The 25977-nt window shown below is 41.8% G+C and overlaps 1 long non-coding RNA gene across 1 annotated transcript; it reads right to left on the reverse strand.

The window, feature by feature from the left end:
• Positions 1–1132: 1132 nt before the first annotated feature.
• Gm30983 lies at positions 1133–25161 on the reverse strand. Its single transcript, XR_385755.2, has 6 exons — positions 25138–25161; positions 19362–19413; positions 18310–18380; positions 17827–17918; positions 14677–14766; positions 1133–1149 (listed from the first exon to the last, which is right to left on the reverse strand). It is a non-coding gene; the product is annotated as a predicted gene, 30983 (long non-coding RNA).
• Between the last annotated feature and the right edge of the window lie 816 nt (positions 25162–25977).

Raw genomic sequence — 25977 nt, forward strand, 5'->3', positions numbered from 1 at the left:
AAAATGTATTTAAATGCTTATAGCCTCCATTTCTTTAGTGTTCATGTGAAGATAGTTCCCTTTTCTACTTTCTATCTTTTGTTTAGTTTTTTAAAATATACATCCTAACAATATCTGCCTCCAACCTTACCCCTAATGTATCTTCCTTCAAGCCTACTTGGTTGATTGATTGATTGATTGATTGATTATAACTTACTTAATGCTGCCCATATGCACAAGGCTGTAGAATCATCCACAGGGATGTGGGCAACCTGTCAGTGACCACCTTACCAAACAAAAAGGACCCTGCACCCCTTAGCGGCCATCAATTCTCAATAGCTCTTCAGCAGGAAGCCTGCCCCACTCCATGCTGGGATTTTTAACTAGCTTGATCTGACCCAGGTCTTACGCAGATAATTATGGTTGCTGTGAGTTCATATATGGCACAGCCATGTCAGGTTCCAAAGATGTTCACAATTCTCCTCCTCTTTCATAGTGTCCTTAAGACAAATGCCATTTGTTAATTTTTGTTTGGTTTGGGTTGGATTGGGTTGGGTTTTTTCCTTTTTTATTAGATATTTTCTTTATTTACACTTCAAATGTTATCCCCTTTCTCGGTTTCCCTTCCAAAAACCCCCATCCCATTTCCCCTCCCCCTGCTCACCAACCCACCCACTCCCCACTCCTGCTTTCCTGTCCTCGAATTCCCCTGCACTGGGGCATTGAGCCTTCTCAGGAACAAGGGCCTCTCCTCCCATTAATGTCCAACAAGGCCATCCTCTGCTACATATGCAGCTGGAGCCATGAGTCCCTCCATGTGTACTGTTTGGTTGGTGGTTTAGCCCCTGGAAGCTCTGGGGGTACAGGTTGGTTCATATTGTCATTCCTCCTATGGGGCTGCAAGCTCCTTCAGTCCTTTCTCTAGCTCCCTCATTGGGGACCCTGTGCTCCGTCCAATGGATGGCTGTGAGCATCCACTTCTGTATTTGTCAGGAACTGTCAGAGCCTCTCAGGAGACAGCTATATCAGGCTCCTGTCAGCAAGCACTTGTTGACATCCACAGTAGTGTCTTGGTTTGGTGACTGTGTGTGGAATGAATCCCCAGGTGGGAGAGTCTCTGGGTGGCCTTTCCTTCAGTCTCTGTTCCACTCTTTGTCTCTGTATCTCCTCCTATGGGTATAACATAGCTTCTGTAAGGCAAAGGACACTGTCAATAGGACAAAACAGCAATCAACAGGTTGGGGAAAGATCTTTACCAACCCTACATTTGATCGAGGGCTAATATTCAATATATACAAAGAACTCAAGAAGTTAGACTCCAGAAAACCAAATAACTCTATTTTAAAAATGAGGTACAGAGCTAAACAAAGAATTCTCAACCAAGGAATATTGAATGGCTGAGAAGCACCAAAAGAAATGTTCAACATCCTTAGTCATCAGGGAAATGCAAGTCAAAACAACCCTGAGATTCCACCTCACACCAGTCAGAATAACTAATATCAAAAACTCAGGTGACAGCAGATGCTGGTGAGGATGTGGAGAAAGAGGAACACTCCTCCATTGGTGGGATTGCAAGCTGGTACAACCACTCTGGAAACCATTTTGGCAATTCCTCAGAAAACTGGACATAGTACTACCTGAGGACCCAGCAATACCACTCCTGGCCATATACCCAGAAGATGGTCCAACATGTAATAAGGACACATGCTCCACTATGTTCATAGCAGCCTTATTTATAATAGCCAAAAGCTGGAAAGAGCCCAGATGTCCCTCAACAGAGGAATGGATACAGAAATTGTGATACATTTACACAATGGAGTACTACTCAGCTATTAAAAACAATGAATTCATGAAATTCTTAGGCAAATGAATAGAACTAGAAAGTATCCTCCTGAGTGAGGTAACCCAGTCGCAAAAGAACACACATGGTATGCACTCACTGATAATTGGATATTAGCCCAGAAGCTCAGAATACTCACGAAACAATTCATAGACCAAATGAAGCTCAAGAAGAAGGAAGACCAAAGTATGGATACTCTGGTCCTCCTTAGAAGGGGGACAAATGCCATTTGAATTAGTCCTTAGCATAGGTAATTCATACAAAACAGGCCTGCCACTCAGGAAATCAGCAGTTCCCATGAGGCTGCTGGGAAAACTGTTTGTACTATCCAGCTGTCCAGCTGAACTGCTGACCCGCCCGCCAGGTATTCTCCTCAGCTGAGAAACGGAACTACTTCAAGTATTTTTAAGCATAGGAGTCTTTAGATCTTCAATATCTTGTATATTCTAAAAGTAATGGTTAATATTCACTTTAAAAGATGTATGTTTACTTCACATACATATATATTTTACATTTGATTTCTAGGGTAACTAATATTATTATTTTAGTCCTGTGTTGTCTGGTGCCCTTAGCCATGTACTGAGCTATATCAAATGTTATAAAGTTGTATTCTAATCACTCCTGTGACTGTCTAATGTTTAATATAAGACTGCTCTCAGAGTCTATCAAGGCTCTAAAGAAAAATAGAAAGATGTTGTACTACAGCTCCACAATTCCCTGAAATGTTCTGAAATATATATATATATATATATATATATATATATAGTTTTGTTTTTTAAGACAGGGTTTCTTTGTGAACCCCTGACTGTCCTGGAACTAACTCTGACCTCTCAAACTCAGAGAGATCTACTTGCCTCTGCCTCCCAAAGGATGGAATCAAGGGCCTGGGCCATTGCCATGGGGCTCATCTACATTATTAAAGGCTACGTATGCATTAACTTGTTTTCATGACAAAATCTTGTTATTTTCTCGTAATCTCCTTATGACTCCTTTTAAACGGGATTTGTCTGCTGTTGGATGGAGCTAGGGAGTTAGCTCAGCAGGTAACGATGCTCGCCATGCAAGCAGGAAGGCCCGAGTTCATGCCACACTAAATGCTCTTTTAATGTGATATTAAATGCCCTTCTTCAAGAGATTTGGGGTAACTTACCTACTGTTTGCTATGAGCGAGCTTGCTGCTGATGTCTGAATCAGCTAGTTTGATACCTTGGTCAGCAGACAGGTAGGCCTGGCACCCAGGTCTCTGGGATAACAAGGTGTATTTGGTCAGAATTGGTTAGCTTGAAGCTTGAATCTGTGAGTGTGGGCCTGGGGCCTATTTCCCACAAAGGGCCAGCCTAGAGCTTGAGTCCACAGAGGCTAAGTGAGCACCAGAGTGTAGCCTGAAACCTTAGCCTACAGGGACAACCAAGTACTAGGATGTAACCTGGCACTCTAGGTTCCCCTTGGCTTTTGACTGTGCCAGAAGGCTTGATCTACAAGCCTTGGGGCGGTAGAAGCTTTCTTGGAATGGATTTACTGGATCAGACCCAGTGTGCAATTCAAGAGAAACTCTGGTGCTCACTTCTGTCTTCTTCCCCCAGCTGGAAAGTCTCTCTCCATACCAAGAGCATGGTGTTGGAAGAAAGGACAGATAGTATAAACCCATCCCCCTGTTCTCCAGTGTATCTCTTCCATCTGTGTTATTCCCAGCTACTGTAAACCCATAGGTTTCCAAGTGCAGACTTTTGTTCAAATTGGTGTTTTTGCCAGAGTATGAATACCAGAGGGTTCTATGCCATCATCGTGTTAATGTCAATTCTCTCTCTCTCTGAGACTTCTCAGGCTACCAAAATTAGAGGCAAGCAACCTAAAACGAGGACTTTTTTTCAAACTGAAGGCCCTACATGTGCTTTCAATGTTATAATGAATCCTGACATTTGAGGTGTGCTAATAGAAATTTATGGCCTGGAAACAGGCCAGCTATAACTTACATTGGGTTTCATTAACTTACCCCACTTTCTTAAGAGAAATCTTGGCTCACACTGCATGTCACATTAGTACAAAGAGTCCCAAAGTCCACAGACAACACAGATAAACAAAACCCCTCCCTGAAACAGGCTCCTTCCCATTGGAGCATCATTTCCAGGAAATCAAAAGAGATCAGAAATGCAAAATGCTGCCAAGAGCATGTGGTTGTTTCTGAAAACAGGATTTCCCTCAAAGCCAACCACTCCCTGAAGGAAAGTACGTTCAGACAAGGCTTTAGAGCTCGTCCCAAATGCCAAAAATGAACCAACAATGAAAGTCTTTCCTGGGATTGAGACTGTGTTTTGGCCTGTCACATGCCTGCTGTGTCCCCAGTTCCCTGTACTGCAGTGTGAGCCTTTGCTGTGGTCTGCACACTCCCTGTTTGTGTCTTGAATTACAGTCTTATCTATAACACTGTGTTCGTTTTCTTTGTTTGCAACAAATTTTACTTGCAAGGAAAAGAAAATTCTTCCAATCTGCTCCATTGTTCTAAATTACCTTGTACTAAACCTGATTACACCCTATATATGCCCCACTCTGGATAAAAGATCTTGCTGGGTTCTCAGAGCACCACTACCCAGTGTTCAGTTCCTTCTTGGCCCTGCCAGACATTTATATTATTAAGCTGGTCTTAATAATAATAGTCCTTGACACTCAAATAGGATTTTTTCTCCTCCCTTGTATTCATTCAATCCTTCTAATAGTCCTATTACGTGGGCAAGGAAGTTATTATTATATCCCCTTTCTAGACAAAGCAAATGAAGACGGGCAATGTAGGCTTGCCAGTTGTGGTGATGGAGAGTGCCAGTATCTACATCTGTCACCAATTTCCCAATAAAGAACTCATCTCTTTGATGGGAGCTCAGTAATAAACCAGGGTTCACCCCAGCATTCATGGTACCACCATTTGCCTGAACTACAGCCTTCTGGCTGGAAGTGCTCTCCTCCAATGCCTAAAGGGTAAGCCCCTGGGACCAGACTGTGTACCACCCTGCTCAGGGCTAAGATAGGGTCATGGGTACAAGAAGTCTCAACAAGTCTTTGCTGAACTGAGTCCACCCTGCAAGGAATGAACTAAGTTCCCGACACAGTTTGAGTCTCCGCTTTTCTCTAAGCATAGGGCTTCCCTATGCTCACCATTTAATATATTATTAGCAACAGTTACCTTTCCTCGCCATCTTTTGTCTACTAATCATCTGTTAGGTAATCTGCTAGTCTCCCCTAGTATATTCTCTAATGATTTCCATTTCTGTTTATTTTTTTAACATATCATGTAAAAATAGACACAGAGTCAAAACCAAAATATTTTTACTATAGCATGATTCTATACTATAACACACAGAGACTCAAGGCTTTAAAAACCCTGAGAAGCAAATTTAAAACCACTTCAACTTTACATTTAGATTTAAATTACTCACTATTACATTTGAATTGTTCCATATTCCTCTTCTGACTTGACAATGTCTTTTGTACTAAGTAAACTGTAAGTTCGCATGGCCATTTGGAGTAATGACAGGGTAGTGTATGTTGTGACTAGCTGAACACCTGGAAAGGCTCTCTAATCTGAGCTACTCTTGTAGCCTTCAGGAGTCACCTCAACTTTTTCACTCACTCAAAGATTTAGCTCACGGGTACCCTGAAGACAATCCTGGCCAGCAGAGACCAACCGGGAACATTATATGAACATTAAGGCTCCTCTCACTCTTCTCGCTTGGTTTAGTTGCTTTGTTATCAGCTGAAATGCTACACAATGACTTGTGTGTGCATTGTCTCTGCCTCCTGTGCCCAAGGGAATCCAAGCATGAGGGCTGATCTACCTGCCCATCAGATATTTATGCTCTCTTTTGCTACTGAAGACTCTCTATGGGAAAGCCACTGCATACACAGTGAGAAACATCGTTTTCTGGATTTCTTATACATGGGTAAAGCCATGTGGTTGAGGTTCGAGGAAGTCAAATGGGTGTCTGTAGTGTGCACAATATCTTGTCTCCTGGTTTTTTTGTTTTTCCCTACAGGCTGATATCAATATCAATATCCAGAATGACCTTAGAATCCACATAGTGGAGATAGCCCCACTTTGGCCCATCTCATTCATTAAATGACCCCTCAAACTAAATACCTCTCTCCTACTTGCACATAAATGCATAAACTTTTCATTTGATTTAAAAGGATAAGGATAATTAAGATGAACCATTATCTGGATATTATACACATAGCACAGCAGTCTCCCTCTCACCCACAAATTTGATTTTTGCAATTTCAGTTATTCGTGATCAGCCATGATCTGAAAACCTCAGTGGAAAAATTCCAGAAATAAACAATCTGTAAGTTTGGAATCGCCTGCTGTTTGGAGTAGGACGGCAACATCTCAAGTACCCTGCTCTATTCCGCCAGACTGTGAGTCATCCACACAGTGTGCACCAGCCTCACAGTGTTTATGTTCTGATGAGCTTTGTTTTAACGTCGCCCAAAGCACAAGCCTAGTGATGCCGGAAATCAAAATATGCCAGAGAACCTAGAACATGCTTTTTTACATGAAAAGCATTATATGCTAGGAACGTACATAATAAATTCAGGATTCGCTACCATCCATGGTTTCAAGTCTCCAGGAATATGTCCCTACATATCTGAAGGACTAATATAACGTTGTTGTATTTATTCAGAAAATGTTTGATAATTTGGAATGAAAAAAACATAATGGCAGTAATGGCAGAGCCGTGCATGGGAAGCCTGGCTTGCTCACATGCAAAGCTGATAAACAAATGTCACCAATGAGCGTGCACTCCTAGGGAGAAGAACTTTTTTTTTTTTGTCCAATCAGCATAATGTCATCAATATAGTGCACCAATGTAATATTTTGTGGAAGATCCAAACGATCAAGATCCCTTCTAACTAAATTATGACACAGGGCAGGAGAGTTAATATATCCTTGAGGCAAAACTGTGAAGGTATACTGTTGGCCTTGCCAACTGAAAGCAAATTGCTTCTGGTGGTCCTTATGGACAGGTACTGAGAAGAAGGCATTTGCCAGATCAATAGCCGCATACCAGGTGCCCGGAGATGTGTTAATTTGCTCAAGTAACGAAACTACATCTGGTACAGCAGCTGCAATTGGAGTTACTACCTGATTTAGTTTTCGATAATCAACTGTCATTCTCCATGATCCATCTGTTTTCTGCACTGGCCAGATAGGAGAGTTAAACGGAGATGTGGTGGGAACCACCACCCCTGCATCTTTCAAGTCCTTGATAGTGGCAGTAATTTCAGCAATTCCTCCAGGAATACGATACTGTTTTTGATTCACTATTTTCTTTGGCAGAGGCAACTCTAAAGGCTTCCATTTGGCCTTTCCAACCATAATAGCCCTCACTCTACAGTTCAGGGAACCAATATGAGAATTCTGCCAATTTCTGAGTATATCTATCCCAATTATACATTCTGGAACTGGGGAAATCACCACAGGATGTGTCCGGGGACCTACTGGACCTACTGTGAGTCGGACATCAGTCAAAACTCCATTAATCACCTGCCCTCCATAAGCCCCTACTTTAACTGGAGTCTTATCCTCAGGCTCTGGGCCTTGGGTATTCCAATCCCTATACTTTGTTGTCAAAGATGGGCTGTATACCTTGTACTTCTACTCATTTATCAACTCTAGTGAGACTTGGTCCTTTGTCGGGCATCATACTAAGTACTCATTAAATCTAGAGCCACAAAGGGCTTGTGAGTGTTGTTCTTGTACCTTATTATATATTATTATATCCAGGATGCTCTGGGCCACCATTGTAGGTGGCCAATGAGCTTGTTACCTGCTTTCCAGAAGTCATCATTCTCTCAGCAAGGATGCCAAATGCAGAGTTACATATTAAGATATTTTAAATGGCAACCTCTGAGGGCTCAAAGGGCACCAAAAGATCACCTGCCATTCCCCTTCTGAATGTCGTAGTTCTAGAACTCTCCAAGGGAATGCACTGCTGATAAGTGGTTATTAACCATAAAGTACAAAATACCCTTGATACACCCCAAAGAAGTTAAGCAAGAAGGAAGGCCCAAACAAGGTTGTTTGAATCACACTTAGAAGGGGAAACAAAATATCCATAGTGGGCACAAAGAGGGAGAGAACTAGATGTAGGTGAGGTGGAGGCCGTATTAGGTGTGGGTAAAGACAGGAGAGAGGTCCAAAGGGTCAGTAGAATGAATGGAAATCTGCAGCTGTTCGGGGGTGGGGAGAATTTCTAGGAAATCCCCACTTGGAATAGGGGAGGCACCCAGGAGTCAATGTGGGTGACCTTAGCCAAGATGCCTAACGGTGGAAACATCGAACTGGAAGAAGCCACCTCTTGTAGACAGGCAAGACCCCCAGTGGAGAGAGAAGGACACCAAGCCACCCACAAAATTTGTGACCCAAAATTTGTCCTATCTAGAAGAAATACAGAGATGGAGCAGAGACTGAAGGAAAGGCCAACCAATAACCAGCCCAAGTCCAAACCCATCCCATGGGTAAGCACCAATCCCTGACATTACTGATACTCTGTTATGCTTGTAAACAGGAGCCTAGCATAACTGTCATTTGAGAGTTTTACAGTGCAAACAGTAGGCTGAAACATGCAGACACCTTCAGTCAAACACTGGAGAGGGTTGAAGACACTTATGGAAGAGTTGGGGGAAAGATTAAAGGCCCCGAAGGGGAAGGGAAATCCTCAGGAAGACAAACTGAGTCAACTAACCTGGACACCTGGGAGCTTTCAAAGACTGAGCCACCAACCAAAGAACATACACTGGCTGGAATGTGACCCCTAGTACATATGCAGCAGATGTGTAGCTCAGTCTCCATGGCTGCCTTGTCTGGCCTCATGGGGAGAAGATGCACCTAATCTGGCAGGGACTTGATGTGCCAGGGATGGGGAATACCAAGGGTGTGTCCTCTCAGAGGAGAAGTGGGGATGAGAGGAGGAACTCTGTGAGGAAGGGGCTGGGAAGGGGAACAGTGTTTGAGAAATAGACAGACAGACAGACAGACAGACAGACAGACAGACAGACAGACAGACAATTCACAGCCTCCTAATCAAACTTCTTATCCCCGGGTCTCTTAGTTGTCTTTTCTCTCCTGTTGGGAAGCCAAACCTGACTATTAATAGTCACTATTACTCTGCCAACTATCATTTTCCAGACCTGATTACTATCAATATTTTCTCTCTCTCAAAATGTCCCCATTCATCATCTTTATCTTTTTATCACTATTATTCTAAGAATCCCACAGCATTAATTGAAGTGATAAGAATCTGTGTGCTGGCTGCCTTGTGAATATATCACATAGCCCAGTGGTCATATCTAAAATTCCAAGGGAAAAGTGTGTGTGTGTGTGTGTGTGTGTGTCCTTAAAATAAAGTCTTCCCACCTTTCCATATCTTTACCTACACAGTAGTTCTCAACCTTCCTAATGGCTTGGCCCTTCAATACAGTATTTCCTCCTGTTGTGGTGACCCCCAACCATGAAATTATTTCATTGCCATTTCATAACCATAATTTTGCTACTGTTATGAATCATAATGTAAATATCTGATACGCAGGATATCTGATATGTGACCCCCCCACCATGTATCATGTTGAGAACTACTGGTCTGTAACCTGCCTACACCCTCCTACATTTAAAATAATTTTCATACTATGTATAATACTGAAGATAATGTAAGTGCTATGGTATAGATATACTTCTTACTAAGAGAAGATGACAAGAAAAACTGTACTTGTTCAAGATGGGATTTTTCTAAATATTTTTTATCTAGGGTTTATTGAATGCATGGGTGTAGAAGGCTGATAGCCTGTGTAGGAAATAATGGTGAGGTTAACTGTCAACTTGACACAACTGAGAATCATGTGGAGAAAGGAGTCTCAATGAGAAATTATCTGGGCTGGCCTTTCAGCACGTCTGGGGCAGGGTGGGGTGTGTCTTAATGGCCTTAATTGACGTTGACATGAGAAGTCCCAGCTCCAAAATAGGCAGCAGCAATGCTTGGTTTGGTGTGCTAGACTCTATAAGGCTGAAGGAAGCAGCCGAGCAACACACATGAATACGTCTACTTCCCTTCACTTTTGACTATGTGTACGATGTGACTACCTGCTTCCAGTTCCCACCTTGACGTTTCTATGGTGACGGACTATAATCTGGAATTGTAAGCAAAAATAAACCTTATCTTTCCTAAACTGCTACCTGTAAGAGGATTTCATCACTGCAACTAGGGCAGAAATAAGTAACAAAATGAAGTTATTGCTGAAGTAGACCTAACCATGTTGTGTTGTGAGGAGGAATGTAGAAAGCCTTGGAATTTTAGCCTTGAAAATAGCTTAACGGCTGCTTTCTAATGGGAGCTTGGAAGATGAAAAGGCAGAGAGAAATGCAGACAGTGGGGGCCCAGCATGTGTGAGGTATAGGATGGTGATGAGGTCTTCATCAGGAACTGACATGGGAGCCATTTTTATAAAATGTTAGCCAAGAATCTAGCTTCCATTCTGTCTGTGTCCTGAAAAAAAATCTAAGTAAATCTAAACTTGAAGAGGGCAGAACAGTTTTTGGTAGGGAAAGACTCAGTATGGACTTATGCTAAAGAGACAGGCAGAATTATTATTTTTTTTTTAAGAAATCCAGTCCCATTGTAGGGGAGCCTCTCATGTTACACTGGGGGGACAGGAAAGTGTTTCCTCAGGATCACCACACAGAAAGTGATGTCTCCGAGATCCAAGGAGGCTGCGGTACACCTCAAGGTAAAAACAGAATTAAGCAATGTAAGAGTTAGCCGCTTGGTACTGGTTTGTAAATCATAGAATACAGAAGTCAGGTGTTGCTTGAAGAACAGTTGAGGCCAGGAAACTTTGACAAGATTGGAATCCCCCCCCCCCAAAAAAGAGCCTCAAAGGCTCTCACATGAAACTGTGACTGCAAAGCCTAAGCTGTAATAAGACCCCAGAATACTGTAGATGCCAGGACTGGGGAATGGCCACCAAGGAGAACTATAGGTACGGAGTGGAGCTGACTTAATCCTAAAAGAAAATATCCATCGGATATAGGGAGCAGAGCTGGAAGGGTGAAGCTGCCCAGGCCCTTAGGGTTCTGAGAGATTTTATTGTTAGCCCCAGATACTGATCACCAAAGCCACAAAATTTGTTGTTCTCCCTACAAAATTTTGGAGTTGCTTTGGTATGAGTGTTCATTTGCTATACCCTGTTCTTCCCTTCTGGAATGAGAGTCTTGATTCTGTGCCATCATATGTTGAAAGTATTTAAATTATTTTGATGTGATAGGATTTCAAATAAAAGGATTTGGACTTTTAAAGTGTTATACTTGTTAAAGACTATGGGAACACTCACGGTAGGACTCCATTTTTTACGATGAGATAGCTTACGAACAAGGAATTAAAGGTTATGGCTTCGAGTAATGTGTTTTTGTATCAAGTTGGCAAGGGGTGGAGTTATGATGATGATTTTTAATTGTCTGTGTAACAATTAAAAGGAAAAGTAAGAACTATTATTTCCCACACTTCAGGCCTGAGCTTGATAGAATCCTATATTTTTGAAAACACTAGTTTCTCTTTTAAAATGTCTCCACAATGCCTCCTCCTCTCCCTCCTCCTCCTCCTCTTCCACCTCGTCACCATCTTCTCTCTCTCTCTCTCTCTCTTTCTCTCTCTCTCCTTCTCTCTCTTTCTCTCTCTTAAAGAAATGGGTTTCACTGTGATATTTTCAAGCAATTATATTATTATACTTTGTGTTTATAACTGAGTGGCTCACAGAGGCACTGGCAACAACTCAGTACAGAGATGCAGCCAGCACTGGATTTGAGCCAGGGGGAAGAATCGAGGAGGAAACCCTCAGAGCTGCAAAAACAAAGCAGCCACTGCCCTCAACAGGAATCTGGGGACAAGGAAGTGAGTTCCACTAAAAATAGACTCACTCACCAGAAGTGCTGGTTTAAGAGAAACCGCTTTCCAGAAAGGGTTGGGCCCTGTGGGTGTTAGTCAGGGTTCATGACTCCATCCAAATGATGATTGGTGGAACACTCCTAAAGGGGGTTGGGAACAGAAGTCACTAATGGAAATGGGGTGGGCTAGAAATTATGTGCACAGGGATAAAAACTGGACATGTGAGAAATTGGTCCAGCTAGAGGATGAGGAAGGCAGCAGATGGGACCTTGCCCACTGCTGTGGCCTACTGGTCTCTTGTTGCATGATTCCAGATTGTCTGCCCCAGAATTTGTGAGTCATTTGTGGGGAGAAAAAAAAATGGTCATTTTGAGAATGGTTAAAACCAAGGGCTGGTCCACCCATCTCCATCAAAAGCCTCAGAGAGTAGTACAACGCTTCCCACTTCCCAGCCTGGAGGAGCTACTGTATCTGCAGGAGAGTGACCCCTTCCCCTTTCCAAAACCCTTCTGCTTCCCCTTGTCCCTCTAGGAACACAAAAGTTCCCTCCTGTGGACAGAAGGTATGAAATCTGTCAGTGACTTTCACACTTGTAGAATGAGTTGGTACATCCCTCCTCAAGTCCAGCTCCCCAGAGCCTAAGAACAAGACGAGGGAATCAGATATCACCGCCACCAAGTAGCTAATTAGCATATTATAATTTAAAGCATCAGTTTCACATGCCCAGCACCCTCCCTCTACTTCACTAAGGACCTGCAGCTCTGCCTCCTTTTGGCTACCATCCATGGATGAGAAGGGGAATGAACGGGGGTGGGAGGGGAATGAAGAGAGGATTGTATACAGGATGGGTAGACACTATTCTGGAAAAACAGAACTCAGATAGGCTATTCGTGTTCCTACCAGGAGCTCCTCATAGACAGCTGTCATGAGTCCTGAAAGGCCCAGTACAGGCACCAGCTGAGAATTAGTCACCCACAAAGTTGACGGGCTAGCTTAAGAACAGACTCTGTGACGGCAGGCTGGAGCAAGAAGTGGCACTGTCTGATCTGTGAGGGCCAGTGGGTGCCTTAGCATGCTCCCTAATTATGATGTTCTTGCTGTCTTGAGAAAGAGACAATTAGTTCTAGAAAGAGCTCTGGGGAGAAGAGTCTTGCAGCTGGTTTAACCTCTGCTGGAGCACCCTAGTATTTAGGCAGATGTTAGGTGATGGCTGTGGGTATCTGAGGAGACTCCCTAGCTTGGTCTTATGGGCAGGGCTAGTGCCTTGAATGATGCACGTCCCTTGCAGGCATTTGTATCCTGCTACAGTCTCTCATGGTAGATTGGAAGTCAAAAGGCGGGGGAAACACTTGCTACCATGATTCCCACAACTTGCCCCCATCATCCTTGTAAGAAGCAATTCTTGCCACAAAGAAACTATTTTCAAGAGACTTGGAGGGGGGAAATATCCTCTTATTAGCAGGCCAATAGGAAGAGCTATCAAGAAAAGGGTCCTCGAATAAGAGTCAGAGAAGACAATAATATAATCTGAGAGGCATGAGTAGTCTTATAACTAACTACATGCCATGCAGATTAAGAGGACACAAGAGGGGTGCAGCAAGCATAGAAAGCAAATTCACGTGGCCACTTATGAATGTTATACCTTTGGGTAAGAAAGATCCTTATGTTCTTTAAACTCATCCCTTTCTGTAGAATGAAAATAGCAATGTTTTCCTGAGCTGGGGTTGTAAGACGATGTTTGTCAATTGCCAGAACAAGAGATGTTTTTTCTGAGCAGAAACAGCTTTGCGGCTGTTATATTGTTTTAAGTCACTCTTCCAAGAACTTCCTGGTCACGTGCATCTAATGACGAACCGATGATGTTCACTAGGCACGTCTCAGAAGAAAGTGCCCTGCATCCACACTGAGACACCAAGGACCACCCAGGAAGGGAGGAGTGTGGGCTCCTCCCACCAGGTCTATCTGGGGCCACATTGCTCAAGTGAGTTCATGGTGCCTGTTTGTTTCAGTTGTTGGGACCGAGCAGAGATCGAACTAAGTGACCTCTAATAGCAGGGCTTCAGGACCCTTAGAGGATGAGACGGGTAACCACAGTCCTTCCATCGACTCAGAAATATCTAATCCGCTTAGCCCTGTGTTCCTGGGTCTTAACTGGCCGGCTGCATCTGCACACAGTGCTGACTTCCCATACCTGGAGATACTTGGTCAAGCTACACTTGTCTAGATGAGACACATTTCACACACTTGTCTAGATGCACATTTCAGCCTGTCACGTGACCACCCACAACTTTAAAGACGTTTGCCCATCACGTGACCATAGGTTTGATTCAACTATAATCATCAGCCCTCTAACTTCTTGGGTAGCACCCTGAAGAATGCCCGAGGGAGGCAGAGAAGTGGAAGCAAGGGTCGTCAGTCAGCAACTGCCTGAACATTGGTTCCGTGGTCCCTTAGTGAAAGCAGAGATGGCGACCAACCGGGGCAGACAAAACAGCTGTGAGGCAAAAATGAGATGGAGCATCCCTAGGGAGCTCGGCTTCATGGACAGGAAGAAGGAACAGCCCTTCCCAGAATGGGAGAGAAGGAAAAGAGCTGTGTGGTGACACTACCAGGTGATTAGATTTGGTAGTGGGGAAAGACCGACTTTTAAATTCCTTGCTGGGTTTGGGAGGGGACGATGTATTTTGTTTACAATGAATACAAGACAGTTAAAGTATCTGAGAGGATTATGGGTTGGGATGAATGAAGTCAGGAAAGTGGAGATGCGTGGCTATTCCTTGAGGAGGGCTAAGGAGCTGACCTCAGCAAGGTGGCAACTGGCAGTGCCCACCTCCTGCTTAGTGTTGAAAGTCATGAGCCTACAGCTAGAACAGTTACCATAGAAAAGAAATGCCATATATATCTACTCAGCTGGGAGACTGAAGCACTCACCTGAATGCCTCCCTTTACGTGGGCCTGTGTTGCAACAGAGGAATGTAAGAAGGAAAGAAGGTTTGCAAGGGAGGGAAATCACAGGATGGGCTGGGGAGAGAAAAAGAAAGAGGGGAAATAATTAATTCTATTTTAATTAAAATACATTAAATAAAAAATAACGGCTCATAAGCTGTAACCTCAGTAAAAGAGAAGTGAAGTCAAACAGTGTTGGCTAATACAAAAAAATAAAGAAGTCACATGGTCATTAGTAAGGACTGCTTCACAGAGCCAAGAATGGCATCTGAGAGCAGAATCAGTGAATTCCTGTCTAGGATTTGAGGCAATGGCCAGGGTGCAGTCCACAACAAAGTTCTTTGTGCTTTAATTCATATACTACTAGATGCATAAATCAAGTGCCCTGTGTGTAATTTGGGGCAAATGTATACACTCATTTTACCACCACAATTTACATCATAACTTGAAAGTTCTTTAATAATGACTCTCAGTTGTCACTCTGTCTCCCCAGTAGTAGGGATCCTGTTCCAATTGCTACAGGTGACACTTATGTTGTGTAAGGATTTCTGCCACTGTAATTGTACAGAATATCTTTTTTTTTGGATCTCGAATCTTTCCCTTTGGGGCAATGAAATTCATCCATGCTCTTCTGGCTCTAGTCATTCCTTCTTTTAGTTTTTAATTGTTAAGTGGTATCTCACTGGGAAAACACCACAATTTATTTGTCTTTTCTATTATCTTTCTCTATAGAATATCATATCATACATTAGATGTAGGCTTCATTTCATAAGAAATATATATGTTGTCCTTCAAGATGAGTGTCACATGTTATACTCCAACTATAGATGCTGTAAAAATCTTAGCTACCCCCAAAACCAACTCAACATTTAACATTTTCAGTCATGTTGATTTTAATAACTTAAATACTATGTCTTGTGGTGTTTCCTGCTTTTTTTTTTTTGACCTCCAAGTTACTGATACTTTTGAGTGATTTCCATGTGCTTCTCTATCCGTTTCATTTCTTGATCAGTGTCCATTCCAAATTGAGTTGGGTTTTTTTTTTGTTGTTGTTGTTTTGTTTTGTTTTGGGTTTTTTTTGTTTTTTTTTTTTCTGTACTGAACCAATGAGATCTTGGCTATTGATTTTTGTGACTGGTGTGAAACGGGAGTAGAATCCTCATTTTCCCATACAGTAATCTAGCTGTGAATGGTGTGAAGCAGGAGTAAGATTCTCTCTCTTTTTTTTTTTTCTCCTACAGTAATCCAGTTGTTCCACTGAACTCGAATTCACAACTTGGATCACATTGGCTTCTTTTGGCAACTTAGTTTATGGGTCAATTGACTGTCTATCTGAGGAGCTGTTCCTTGATTCTCCCAAGTGTGTCTAACTTGTTGATATTGTGACATGACAATTTCATTGTTCTAGCTAGTTTTATGTCAACTTGACAGAAGTTAGTCATCTGAGAGGAGGGAACCTCAACTGAGAAAGTGCCTCCACTATACAGGGAAGAGGACAGGGATGTGGTCAAGCTTGCAGAACACTTTCTTAATTAGTGATTGAGGTAGGTAGGTTCACCCCATTGTGGGTGGTGCCATCACTGGGCAGGTCTAGTTTCTATAAGAAAGCAGGCTGAGCAAGTCACCAAGACAAAGCCAGAAAGCAGCACCCATCCATGGCCTCTGCATCGGTTCCTGTCTCCAGGTTCCAGTCCTGCTTGAACTTCCTGTCCTGACTTCCTTCAGTAAAGTGATGTAGAAGAGTAAGCCAAATGAACCCTCCCCTCCCCAACTTGCTTTAGTCGTGGTGTTTCAGCATAGCAAGGGTACCCCTAACTAGAACAGTCATCTAAAAAGTTCATGTGTGGGAGCCCTGTAAGTGAGTAGCCCAGCAACAACAACAAAATTAAAACCTTATAGTGTTTTAAATCAGTTTGTAATGGTGTGTTGGGCCACATTCATAGCTGTCTTGGGGTGCATGCAGCCAATGGGCTATAGGTTGAACACTCCTGATTCTATTGTCTATGTGACAGTTTGTGTCTATGACCCAGTGTCTTAATCACTCTTGTTTTGTAAGGCCTGCGGCTAGGAAGCAAATGTCCTCTAATAACCTTTCCAAAATTGTTTTAGCTATTCTGGGGCCTTTGTAATATATTTTTGTGTTTAAAATCAGCTTACAAATGTCAACACAAGTGTCCAGTGAGATTTTGTTTGAGAGCGCATGTCTCTAGAACAGTTTAGGAAGACTTGACATCTAAGTTTTTTATGTTTTTGAAGTTATAGTTGGTGTTGCCTTTAAATTTTCATTTATCAGTACTTTATTACCTCTATAAAGAAGCATTTATATTCTATATACTAATTCTAGTATATAAATTCTAGATGCAAATCTTGAATTCTGTAACACTGGTAATGCCAGGGTTATCTTTTACCTTTTGTCTTAGAATAATGTCTTAGTTATCTATGCCTGATATTTATGACTTTCATTTCTCTTTGTCAGTTTGCTTCATATCGGGTGAATAGGTGACCTTGCCATGCCCCTCTTGTTCACAGAAGGGATAAACTTAGGTTTTATGCCTTTCGTATTTCTCCCCCTGAACAGTAAAAAGCTTTGGAGTAGGAATCAAAACTTACTCCCAGATGTATTTGTCATCACAGTAAAAGTCTGACATTCCAGAAACCTTTGATAAATACTTGCTGGTGTATTTTATTAGGTAAACTACAGATTGCAGAAATGCCTTGGGGCTGCTATTTTGATTCTTGGCCACATGTCAGCCCTTAAAATGGAGTGACAACTCATAAACAGGAAACCAGCCACTGATGAAAAATACTTTGAAAAACATTAGTAGTTTCATAGACTGAATTTTATATAAACATTATGATAGAATGCCAAGGCATATCCAGAGAGTTCTCTTTGATAAGGCCTGACAGGAGCAGTTTGAAGGAAGGGGAAGGGCATGTGGAGAAGACATGGAGGCTAGAGAGCCATCCATTGTGGGAGAATCTAGTGTGAATAGCTAACTTACTACACTGATGAATCAGAAAGCAGAGAGCTTGGGCTGTGGGCCATCAATATCACCTTTAAGGGGCATCCTTCCCCCATCCCCAGTGGCCTATGCAACCCCGCTATGCTCCGTACCCAAAGGTCCCACAACCTACCAGAACAGCTCCTCCAACTAGGGGACAAGTGCTCCAACACATAAGCCATGAAGGACATCACACATTCAAACCATAGCAGTGGCCATTTTGAACTGGGTGTGAAATAAGATGCAACACTTTAGTCAAAGTCTGGAGTCCTAACACAACGAACCATTACAAATAATGATAGGACTCAACTCCACCAACAATGATTCCCACATACATAAAATGATAAAGGTTTTTGGGAAAATTACATTCATCTATTCAGTACTCATGCACAAAGTACTTACTTAGCAATGATAATGTTTGTAAGACATGTAGCTACTGTTAGTTCAAAGGTTTTGTTTTTTTTTTTTTGCAAAATAACAATAGTATCTACCATTCCCATTTTTGGGGAATTTATGCTAATGGCCTCAACTATTGATGTTATGTTACCTGTCAACAGTTAGAGCTAGGCTTTGCACCACACTCTGTTGGTGGGCAGGTTGAGGTGAAATTACTTACCTAAGCCATGTGTTCCTCCTGTGTGCCACAAGTCCAGACTGTAAGCTTTATCTATGCCTTCAGACTTCATCCTGTGTCGAACAAGGTTGTCTCAGTGGTCTTCTCAGTGACAGACTGAGTGGCTCACAGATCATGGGCCATAACCATATGCCAGCACTCTAACCAATGTCTAGAATGGGCTCTGCCATAGAACAGGCACTCAGCCAACTTAAAAGGGTAACATAATCATCCATTAATGCTAGCCGTGAACCTCATATTTATCCATTTCACATCTCAACAACTGAAAATGATTTCATTGAAACGTCCATCATGGTGCTGACTCTGTCCATTTATCTAGCAATTCTAGGCAGTTTATTGATCTTTACTTTCTGGCCTAAGAACTGGGTACAGGCTTATTTCTAATGATTTTAACTTTTTAAGTTTTGAATAGTGACATTAGTATTGCCACTAAAGATGCCTCTTAAAAGTCTGTTTTAACTGAATGTAATATCATTGCCAGTTTTCTTAAGGTTAGGTAGCAGTAAAAAGGATAGAAAATTCTTTAAGCTTTAAGCTTATGTTTTATAAAAAGGCACATAACAGAATTTTATGGCAGCCTTTTCAAAACTATTCTATTTTAGCTAGCATATTTGCCCCATGTATAGTATTTATTAAAATATGTGTGGGTTTCCTGTCCTTTTATTTTGTGCATCATTTTCCTATGTTTTTTTTTCCTTTCTTTCTCTTATTTAGCTTAATAATTAGCATTCGTTGTTTTCTGATTCTGTTTCTTTTTCTTGTCTTGTTTGACATTTTTGAATGGTATTCTAATTCTCTCAGTACCTGTCTTTGAAAGTTACCATTTACAATTTTTTTAAAAAATAACTTTGCTCTGTTTCATTTTTAAATGTTCTTTTCTGTTTCAAATAAGCCAGAATTTTAAAAACATTCATCTTTTCCAAGAACAATCTGTCAACTGCTTGGCAGCAAAGGTGACAAGAGAAAAAGAGAGCTGCTCTAAAGCAAAATGTTTGCAGACAGGAGCTATAAAGTGAAGGCAAGTGCTTACAAACCAGTAAATGTCTAGACTTCAAAATTCCATAAGGTGAAAACAGAAGTTTTGATCTGCCAAGAAAAAAAAAAAGAAAAATTACTTTTACTTAAAAAAAATAATTTTTAAAGCTAGAAGAAACTTTTAAAAATTTTTTATTAGATATTTTCTTCATTTAGATTTCAAATGCTATCCCAAAAGTCCCCTATATCCTCCCCCAACCCTGCTCCCAAACCCACCCACTCCTGCTTCCTGGCCCTGGCATTCCCCTGGAATAGGGCATATGATCTTCACAAGACCAAGGGCCTAGTAGGCCATCCTCTGCTACATATGCAACTAGAGACACAAGCTCTGGGGGGTACTGGTTAGTTCATATTGTTGTTCCTCCTATAGGGTTGCAGACCCCTTTAGGTCCTTGGGTACTTTCTTTAGCTCCTTCATTGGGGGCCCTGTGAACCATCCAATAGATGACTGTGAGCATCCACTTCTGTATTTGCCAGGCACTGGCATAGCCTCACAAGAGACAGCTATATCAGGGTCCCTTCAGCAAAATCTTGCTGGCGTATGCAATAGTGTCTGGGTTTGGTGATTGTTTATGGGATAAATCCATGGGTGGGGCAGACTCTGGATGGTCCTTCCTTCTGCCTGAGCTCTGAACTTTGTCTCTGTAACTCCTTCCATGGGTATTTTGTTCCCCATTCTAAGAAGGAGCCAAGTATCCACAATTTGGTCTTCCTTCTTAAGTTTCATGTATTTTGCAAATTGTATCTTGGGTAGTCTAAGTTTCTGGGTTAATTAATATCCACTTATCAGAGAGTGCATATCATGTGTGTTCTTTTGTGATTGGGTTACCTCCCTCAGGATGATATCCTCCAGATCCATCCATTTGCCCAAGAATTTCATAAATTCACTGTTTTTAATAGCTGAGTAGTGCTCCATTGTGTAAATGTACCACATTTTCTGTATCCATCCCTCTGTTGAGGGGCATCTGGGTTCTTTCCAGCTTCTGGCTATTATAAATAAGGCTGCTATGAACATAGTGAAGCATGTGTCCTTATTACAAGCTGGAACATCTTCTGGGTATATGCCCAGGAGAGGTATTTCTGGATCTTCCTGTAGTACTATGTCCAATTTTCTGAGGAACCACCAGACTGATTTTCAGAGTGGTTTGTACAAGCTTGCAATCCCACCGACAGTGGAGGAGTGTTCCTCACCAGCATCTGCTGTCACCTGAATTTTTGATCTTAGCCATTCTGACTGGTGTGAGGTGGAATCTCAGGGTTGTTTTGATTTGCATTTCCCTGATGATTAAGGATGTTGAACATTTTTTCAGGTGCTTCTCAGCCATACGGTATTACTCAGTTGAGAATTCTTTGTTTAGCTCTGTACCCCATTTTTAATGGGGTTATTTGATTTTCTGGAGTCCAGCTTCTTGAGTTCTTTGTATGCACTGGATATTAGTCCCCTATCTGATTGGACTAATACCCCTATAGGATTGGTAAAGATCCTTTCCCAATCTGTTGGTGACCTTTTTGTCTTATTGACGGTGTCTTTTGCCTTACAGAAGCTTTGCAATTTTATAAGGTCCCATTTGTCAATTCTCGATCTTACAGCACAAGCCATTGCTGTTCTGTTTAGGAATTTTTCCCCTGTGCCCATATCTTCGAGACTTTTCCCCACTTTCTCCTCTATAAGTTTCAGTGTCTCTGGTTTTATGTGGAGGTCTTTGATCTACTTAGACTTGAGCTTTGTACAAGAAGATAAGAATGGATCAATTCACATTCTTCTACATGATAACAGCCAGTTGAGTCAGCACCATTTGTTGAAAATGCTCAGGGCAGGAGGAGGAGGGTATAGGGGACTTTCGGGATAGCATTTGAAATGTAAATGAAGAAAATATCTAATAAAAAATTGAAAAAAAAAAGAAGAAAAGAAAATGCTGTCTTTTTTCCACTGGATGGTTTTAGCTCCTTTGTTAAAGATCAAATGACCATAGGTGTATGGGTTCATTTCTGGGTCTTCAATTCTATTCTATTGATCTACCTATCTGTCGCTGTACCAGTATCATGCAGTTTTTATCACAATTACTCTGCAGTACAGCTTGAAGAAACTTTTTTAATTTTTTTTTAAAGTACAGTGTGTATGTATATGTGTATGTGTATGTGTGTGTATGTGAGTGTGTTTGTGTGTGTGCTGTGTGTGTATGTGTATTTGTGTGTATTTGTGTGTCTGTGAGTATGTTTATGTGTATATGTATGTGTACATGTGTATTTGTGTGTATTTGTTTATGTGTGTATGTATGTATACATGTGTATGTATGTGTACATATGTATATATGTGTATATATGTATGTTTGTATGTGTACATTTGTGTATATGTGTGTTTGTGTGTGTTTATATTTATATGTGTATGTGTGTACATGTGTGTATGTACATATGTGTGTATGTCTGTGAATATGTATGTGTATGTAAGTTTGTGTATTTGTATGTGTATATGTGTGTGTACATATGTATGTGTGTGTGCATATTTGTATTTTTTATGTGTATATGTGTGTGTGTTTGTGTTCATGTGTGTGTGTTTGTTTATTTGTGTGTGTGTGTTTGTGTGTGTGTGTATATGCAAGTATACACATGCCATGGTACTTACTGGGATATCCAAGAGTAACTTAAGGAAATGGTTCTTTCCTTCCTTCATGTAAGTCTCAGAGATCCAACTCACAATGCCAGATCTGGCTAGCAGAAACTTTTGTGGTCTAACCAAGATTCTTATTTCCAGAGAATAGAAATGATCTGCCTAAATATTGATTTGTGGCCATGGAGCACACTGTGAAAGAATCTTTGTTCAGCAGCTACTCGTACATGGAGGTGGAGAGAAAGCCTGACCGTGAAATGTGGCTGTGAGGGTTCCTTCCATAAGCCTCGTTCTCCAAGCAGCACTGATATGTTCCCTTATGTCAGGGAACCTGGCTACACATAGAGGGGAAGGAAAGAAGGAAGGGAAGGAGGGAGACAGGAAGGAAGGAAGGAAGGAAGGAAGGAAGGAAGGAAGGAAGGAAGGGAGGGAGGGAGGGAGGGAGGGAGGGAGGGAGGAAGGAAGGAAGGAAGGAAGGAAGGAAGGAAGGAAGGAATGAAGGAAGAGAGAGAGAGAGAGAAAGGCCAATTACCAATTTTGTAATTACAATTGCTGTCACTAGATTGCCTTTTTTATAACAAGTCACATGAGTTCAGGCATCCAAATCATGTGTAGGTAGATATTGTCTGGGTGATAATGACTGATTGGTATCTTCTGAAAAATTCACACAACTAGTTTTCAAGTTTTTAGATCACATCATTTAGAGATTTTTAAATTTATGGTCTCAGTATCAAAGCACAACAAATTGATTTTTCATGGCTAATCCAAGGTCCTCTAAGAATATCTACAAGCAATGAGCTTCTGAAGTTCATGAAGAAAGACATCTGTTGCTTTGCAGACATTATCTACTACATAGATGGTAGAAATGTGTGAAACTGTGCTTTCTAGACTAGTATTTTGCAGAAATTCATTTCTAATGGTTATCAGGTGATCACTAGGGGAAAAAAATAGTCCTAAGTTCACATGAACTTTAGGATTTTTTTTTAAAGTATTGTGTTGAGGACTCTCTAGCTGACCCAAACAGTATGTTCTTCCCCATATGTTCTTTCACGGAACACAGGTTAAAATTATAATTAAAGAAAAGGAGTTTTTTTCAGGGCTGGAGTGATGACTCTGTGGGCAAGAGCACCTTATTTATAAACATGAGGACCTAACTCCAATCCCACAGCACTAATGTAAACATCCAAATATGGCTGCTTGCACCTAAAACATCTGCTATCAGGGACGGAGACAGTAGAGCCTGAGAGCTCCCTAGCCAGCCAGCCTAGACAAAACAGTGAGCTTCCAGTTCAGAGAGAAACCCTGTCTCAGTGCAAGAAGGTAGAGTGCAGGAGGAGACATCCACTGTCCTGCCCTGGCCTCTCCTTGTATATACACGAGCAGGTACACCCCCTTATTTCCACACACACATGCACGGCACACACACTTAACTCACAGAGTATAAACTTTGCAGATAACAGTTATCCTTCTCACTGCTTTTCAAATCTGATAAGATATAAATGACATAACATCTACCACTCTACTACCTTTAAATGTACAGTTACAAGGGACTATAGGGTGCCCAGTCCCAGCTAGCACATCTACAATGCAACCCCTACACCTATGGCTCAGCAAACATTGTTGAAGAAAGGATAAAAATTGTAAGAGCTGGAGGTCTAGGATGCCTGCTGCTAGATAGTGTTTCCTAGACAGGACAGGAATGCTACATCCATGAAATCTCAGCAATAGGGCAGGCTAAACAAGACCTGTGTAATGCACCACAACAGCTGGCATGCCAAGGTAGATAGGGGATATCTGACCATGTCCCATCCAGATAAAGAGCTATAAAAAAATCAGTAGCAACTGAAAAAGGAAGAATCAGTCAGACTTCTCCAAGGACTAGTCCCTGGTAAGTTAACCAATCCCAAGTGGTCAGCACTAAACACACACACATAGAGCAATGCTGAATAGGCCCCATCGGTATCTATACATGTATGTGAATGTGTGTGTAACACTAGCAATTATAGGAGAGATTATGATCTTGAGAGGGACTGGGAAGGTCTCTGGGGGAACAGGAAGCATGGAAATGATGTAAGTATGGAACACATATGAAACTCTCAAAAGTGTAAATATATATTTAAAAAAAAATACAGTTCACTGAACTGTAGCCAGGCAGGAACAGGAAGAGAAGATGAAGCAGAGACTGAGGGAATGGCCAACCAATAACCACCCATGTTAAGACCCATCCCATGGGCAAGCACCAATCCTTGCCAGTATTAATGATAGTGTTATGTTTGTAGACAGGAATCTAACATGGCTGTCCTCTGGGAGGCTCCACCCAGCAGCTGACTCAGACAGATGCAGACAACCACACCCAAACAGTGGATGGAACTTAGGGACTCTTATGGAAGAACAAAAGGAAGGATTGCAGCCTCTAAGGAGATAGGAACGCCACAGGAAGACAACAGAATCAACTAGCCTGGACCCTAGTGGCTCTCAGAGTCTGAACCACCAACCAAAGAACATACAGGGCCTGGACCTAGGCCTCCCCACACATATGCAGCAGACATGCAGCTTGGTCTTCATGTGGGTGCCGAACAACTGGAGCAGGGACTATCCCAAAAGCTGTTGCCTGTAAGTGGAACATGTTCTTCTAGCTGGGCTGCCCTATCTGGCCTCAGTGGGAGAAGATGCACCTAGCATCACAGAGAGTTGATGTGCCAGGATGGAAGATTCTCAGTGGGGCCCCAACTCACTCAGAGAAGTGAGGAAAGGGTTGTGGGAGGGGGTGGCTGAAAGAGGATCAGTGAGCAAGATATAAAGCAAATAAGTAAATAATAATAACAGTAATAATAATAATAAATAAAATTAATACAGTTCAATGCCACTAAATGCATTTGTGTTGTTCTGCAAACACTGTCATTCATCTCTAGAACCTTTTAAAAATCAAAAGTCCTCACTCTTTAAATACTACTCCTCATCCCTCCCTCCTTCCAGCCCTAGCAATCAGCATTCCTCGTTCTGTCTCTATGAAACTGACTGCTCCAGGGAACTCCTGAGTGGAGTCATACAGCATTTGTCTTCCTTTAGGACTGCTTGGTTCCCCTTATCACAATATCCTCCCAGTTCCCCTGTATGGCAACATGCATCAGAACCCTCCTCGTGTTCTATGGTAAATTGTGTCTTACTGTTTACATCACATTGGGCTGATTTGTTGATGGGCACCTGGGCTCCTTCCACATCTTGCATGTTGTGAAAAGGGCTGCTATATTCACTATGCTTTATTTACTATAAATATTGCTGTTTCTATTCATGACTCTGAAAAAAAAAAAAACATTAGTCCAAAACTCTTTTTCCCCCTTTTTCTTTTTCTCCTTGTCCCACACAATATGCTTTATACTGATTAAAACTCCCTGTCTCTGAATAAAACATTAAAAAGCTTTTTCCATCCTGTGTCAAAAGTTTTTCACAAACTATGTGTTCCATCCTTTCAAGCATCTGGCAGCCACACGGAGCCTTCCAGAGAGTAGAGCTATCTATTCCTTCTTTCCTCGCTCAGCTTATCTTTCTTTGTCTATAATGAACTTCATACATCCATGAACACTCTCAGGAGGGAACCCAATGACAGAGTTTCAGGGTCTTTTTTTCCTCACAATTGAGGGAAAATAAAAAAAGGTGCTCTCTTCTTTAAAGGAAGCGATTTTCATCAAGTGATTAAAATATTGCGGTTGCAGCCCTTACTGGGGTGAATTTATTGCTCTCCATTATAATTCCTCCATGATTGAAGAGCAAAGTGGAGGCACTCTGCTTTCATGTAGAGGCAGAGAAGCATGAATTGACATGACCTCAGGCTGCGTGCTTGAGAAGAAAGCATGCAGATGCTCTTAGGAATGAGAAATCACACTGGCCAGTCACACCACAGGAAGTGGAGGGGGGGGGTGTCTAGATCAAGAGCAGCCAGAAAAGCCCCAGGGTCCACCCCTGGAAGGCGTTATTGACACCTTCCCAGGCCAAACTGAATAAGGAGA

The sequence above is a fragment of the Mus musculus genome, chromosome 17 (genome assembly GCF_000001635.26).
Source record: "Mus musculus strain C57BL/6J chromosome 17, GRCm38.p6 C57BL/6J".
In the NCBI taxonomy this organism is placed as follows: domain Eukaryota; kingdom Metazoa; phylum Chordata; class Mammalia; order Rodentia; family Muridae; genus Mus; species Mus musculus.